Consider the following 5,410-nt stretch of genomic DNA (forward strand, 5'->3'; position numbering starts at 1 on the left):
CCCTTTTATTTTCTTTTTATATTTGATTTTCTAAATTCCATAATTTTATCCTCCTGACTGGGATTTACAAGGTGACCATAGCTTGCTTCATACCAACAATCTCTGTGGGATCGACCCTTACTCGCGTAAGGTTTATTACTTGGACGACCCAGTACACTTGCTGGTTAGTTGAACGGAGTTGTGAATTCAACTGGTGCCATAATAATGATTTCATACAAATACAAAAGAATATGGATCACAATTTCGTCCACCAAGTTTTTGGCGCCGTTGCCGGGGATTGTTCGAGTATGGACAACTGACGGTTCATCTTGTTGCTCAGATTAGGTAATTTTCTTTTCAAAAATCTTTTTCAAAATTTTTCTTTTATTTTTCGTTTTTTTTCTAACTTTATTTTCGAAAAAAAATTAATAAAAATCCAAAAAAATCATAAAATCATAAAAACCAAAAATATTTTGTGTTCTTGTTTGAATCTTGAGTCAATTTTTAAGTTTGGTGTCAATTGCATGCTTTAAAAATTTTTTCTTGCATTTTTCGAAAAATCCATGCATTCAAAGTGTTCTTCATGATCTTCAAGTTGTTCTTGATAAGTCCTCTTGTTTGATCTTGATGATTTCTTGTTTTGTGTCTTATGTTGTTTTTCATATGCATTTTTTGTTTGTTAGAGTCCATGCATTAAAGATTTCTAAGTTTGGTGTTTTGCATGTTTTTCTTTGCATTAAAAATTTTTCAAAAATATGTTCTTGATGTTCATCATGATCTTCAAAGTGTTCTTGGTGTTCATCTTGACATTCATAGCACTCTTGCATGCATTCATTGTTTTGATCTAAAAATTTCATGCATTGAGTATTTTTGTTGTTTTTCTCTTTCATAATTAAAAATTCAAAAATCAAAAAAATATCTTTTCCTTATTTCCCTCCAAATTTTCGAAATTTTGGGTTGACTTGGTCAAAAAATTTTAAAATTAGTTATTTCTTACAAGTCAAGTCAAAATTTCAAATTTTAAAAATCTTATCTTTTTAAAATCTTTTTCAAAAATCATATCTTTTTCATTTTTTTTAACTTTCGAAAATTTCAAAAATCTTTTTCAAAATATTTTCAAAATCTTTTCTTATCTTTATATCATATTTTCGAAAATTAGCTAACAATTAATGTTATTGGTTCAAAAATTTGAAGTTTGTTACTTTCTTGTTAAGAAAGGTTCAATCTTTAAGTTCTAGAATCTTATCTTGTAGTTTCTTCTTAGTGAAGTAAATAATTTCAAAATTTTTGAATTAAATCTTTTTATCTTTTATCTTATCTTTTCCAAAAATTTTATCTTTTTCAAAATTTGATTTCAAAATATCTTATCTAACTTTTTATCTTCTTATCTTTTTCAAATTTGATTTCAAATCTTTTTCAATCAACTAACTAACTTTTTGTTTGTTTCTTATCTTTTTCAAAACTACCTAACTACTTTTCCCTCTCTAATTTTCGAAAATATCTCACCCTTTTTTCAAAAATTCTTTTTAATTAACTAATTGTTTCATGTTTTAAATTTTAATTACATTTTATTTCTAATTTTCGAAAATTACTAACCTCTTTTTCAAAATTATTTTCGAAATTTCCCTTCTCTTTTCTTCTTCTATTTAATTATTTTAATTACTAACACTTCTCTTCACCTCTCTTCATCCAAAAATCCGAATCTCCTTCTTCATTCTTCTACCCCTTTCTTCTTCTACTAACATAAAGGAATCTCTATACTGTGACATAGAGGATTCCTCTTCTTTTCTTGTTTTCTCCTCTTTCATATGAGCAGGAACAAGGATAAAGGCACTCTTGTTGAAATTGATCCAGAACCTGAAAGGACTCTGAAGAGAAAATTAAGAGAAGCTAAGTTACAACAATCCAGAAATAACCTTTCAGAAATTTTCGAACAAGAGAAGGAGATGGCAGCCGAAAATAATAATAATAATGCAAGGAGAATGCTTGGTGACTTCACAAAGCCAACGTCCAAATTTGATGGAAGAAGCATCTCCATTCCTGCCATTGGAGCCAATAATTTTAAGCTGAAACCTCAGCTAGTTGCATTAATGCAACAAAACTGCAAGTTTTATGGACTTCCATCTGAAGATCCCTATCAGTTTTTAACTGAGTTCTTGCAGATCTGTGAGACTGTAAAGACGAATGGAGTTGATCCTGAAGTCTACAGACTCATGCTTTTCCCTTTTGCTGTAAGAGACAGAGCTAGAATATGGTTAGATTCACAACCCAAGGATAGCCTGGACTCCTGGGATAAGCTGGTCACTGCCTTCTTGGATAAATTCTTTCCCCCTCAAAAGCTGAGCAAGCTGAGAGTGGATGTTCAAACCTTCAAACAAAAAGATGGTGAATCCCTCTATGAAGCTTGGGAAAGATACAAGCAGCTGACCAAAAGATGTCCATCTGACATGTTTTCAGAATGGACCATATTAGATATATTCTATTATGGCCTCTCTGAATTTTCGAAAATGTCATTGGACCATTCTGCAGGTGGATCTATTCACCTGAAGAAAACGCCTAAAGAGGCTCAAGAACTCATTGACATGGTTGCAAACAACCAGTTTATGTACACCTCTGAGAGGAATTCTGTGAATAATGGGATACCTCAGAAGAAAGGAGTTCTTGAAATTGATGCTCTGAATGCCATATTGGCTCAGAACAAAGTGTTGACTCAACAGGTCAACATGATCTCTCAAAATCTGAATGGATGGCAACATGCATCCAACAGTACTAGAGAGGCAGCTTCTGAAGAAGCTTATGATCCTGAGAACCCTGCCATGGCAGAGGTTAATTACATGGGTGAACCTTATGGAAACACCTATAATTCATCATGGAGAAATCATCCAAATTTCTCATGGAAGGATCAACAAAAACCTCAACAAGGTTTTAACAATGGTGGACGTAATAGGCTGGGCAATAGTAAGCCATATCCATCATCTTCTCAACAACAGACAGAGAACTCTGAACAAAACACTTCTAATTTAGCCAATATAGTCTCTGATCTGTCAAAGGCCACTTTCAGTTTCATGAATGAAACAAGATCCTCCATTAGAAATTTGGAGGCACAAGTGGGCCATCTGAGTAAGAAAGTCATTAAAACTCCTCCCAGTATTCTCCCAAGCAATACAGAAGAGAATCCAAAAGGAGAGTGCAAGGCCATTGATTTGATCAACATGGCCGAATGCACAAGGGAGGAGGAGGACGAAAATCCTAGTGAGGAAGACCTCCTGGGACGTCCCTCAAGCAAGAAGGAGTTTCCTATTAAGGATCCAAAGGAATCTGAGGCCCATATAGAGACCATAGAGATTCCATTAAATCTCTTTCTGCCATTCATGAGCTCTGAAGACTATTCTTTCTCTGAAGAGGATGAAGATGTGACTGGAGAGCAAGTTGCTCAATACTTAGGAGCTATCATGAAGCTGAATGCCAAGTTGTTTGGTAATGAGACTTAGGAAAGTGAACCTCCCTTGCTCATTAGTGAACTAGATACTTGGATTCAGAAAACTCTACCTCAAAAGAAACAAGATCCTGGCAAGTTCTTAATACCTTGCACCATAGGCACCATGAGCTTTGAAAAAGCTCTATGTGATCTGGGGTCAGGGATAAATCTTATGCCACTCTCTGTAATGGAGAAGCTGAGGATCATTGAGGTACAGCCTGCCTTGTTCTCATTACAATTGGCAGACAAGTCATTGAGACAAGCTTATGGATTAGTAGAGGACGTGTTAGTAAAGGTTGAAGGCCTTTACATCCCTGCTGACTTCATAATCTTAGATACTAGGAAGGAAGAGGATGATTGCATTATCCTTGGAAGACCTTTCCTAGCCACAGCAGAAGCTGTGATAGATGTCAACAGAGGTGAATTAGTCCTTCAATTGAATGGGGACTACCTTGTGTTTAAAGCACATGGCCATCCCTCTGTGACAAAAGAGAGTAAGCATGAAGAGCTTCTCTCAGTTCAGAGTCAAGAAGAGCCCACACAGTCAAACTCTAAGTTTGGTGTTGGGAGGCCACAACCAAACTCTAAGTTTGGTGTTAAGATCCCATATCCAAACTCTAAGTTTGGTGTGGGCAACTATGCAACATTGACCTGATCACCTTGTGACTCCATGAGAGCCACTGTCAAGCTATTGACATTAAAGAAGTGCTTGTTGGGAGGCAACCTAATTTTATTTATCTAATTTTTATTTTATTGTTATTTTATGTTTTATTAGGTACATGATCATGAGGAGTCACGAAAAAATCATAAAAATTAAAAACAGAATCAAAAACAGCAGAAGAAAAAAATTTTCACCCTGGAGGATGCACAGGCTGGCGTTCAACGCCAGTAAGGTGCATCTGGCCGGCGTTCAACGCTAGAACAGAGCACCATTCTGGCGCTGAACGCCAGAAACAAGCAACATTCTGGCGCAGAACACCAGGAATGTGCCCAAAAAAGAAAAACTGGCGCTGAGCACTAGTAACAAACATGAAACTGGCGTTCAACGCCAGAAACATGCTTTAATGGGCGTTGAACGCCCAGAATGTGCACCAATGGGCGTTTAAATGCCAGAATGGTGTGCAAAGGCATTTTACATGCCTATTTGGTGCAGGGATGGAATTCCTTGACACCTCAGGATCTGTGGACCTCACAGGATCCCCACCTACCTCGCCCTCTCTCTCTCCATTCATGGTCATCCCTTCTGTTTTTCATTCACCACTCACTTCTATCCACTCTTCCCCACTCACCTTCAAAATTCAAAACTCTTTCCCACCCAAACCCACCCATATAGCCGAATACACACATTCCTCCATATCTTCTTCTTCTTCTTCATCTCTTCTTTCTTCTCTTGCTCGAGGGCGAACAATTTTCTAAGTTTGGTGTGGTAAAAGCATAGCTTTTTGCTTTTTCATAACCATTAATGGCACCTAAGGCCAGAGACATCAAAAAAAAAAGGGGAAGACAAAAGCTTCCACCTCTGAGTCATGGGAGATGGAAAGACTCATATAAAGCTGTTATAGCTCAGTGGTAGAACATGTGGCTGCAAATCAAGAGATCCCTGAGATACCTCAGGGGATAAGTTATCCTCCACACAAATATTGGAAGCAACTAAGGGTAGAAACACTAAAATTATTAGGAATCATTCAACAGAAGCAAGGAAGAGACATAGAGGAGTTCAAAGAGCACCATTGGACCTTCAAGAAGGCGCCACCCTCACCCAGGTGGACTCATTCCTTATTCTTATTTCTTTCTGCTTTTCGGTTTTTAATGTTGTGTTTATCTATGTTTTGTGTCTTTATTTCATGATCATTAGTATGTAGTAACTATGTCTTAAAGCTATGAATAAATTCCATTAATCCTTCACCTCTCTTAAAAGAAAAATGTTTTAATTCAAAAGAACAAGAAGTACAT

Source organism: Arachis stenosperma, chromosome 1 (assembly GCF_014773155.1).
Source record: "Arachis stenosperma cultivar V10309 chromosome 1, arast.V10309.gnm1.PFL2, whole genome shotgun sequence".
In the NCBI taxonomy this organism is placed as follows: domain Eukaryota; kingdom Viridiplantae; phylum Streptophyta; class Magnoliopsida; order Fabales; family Fabaceae; genus Arachis; species Arachis stenosperma.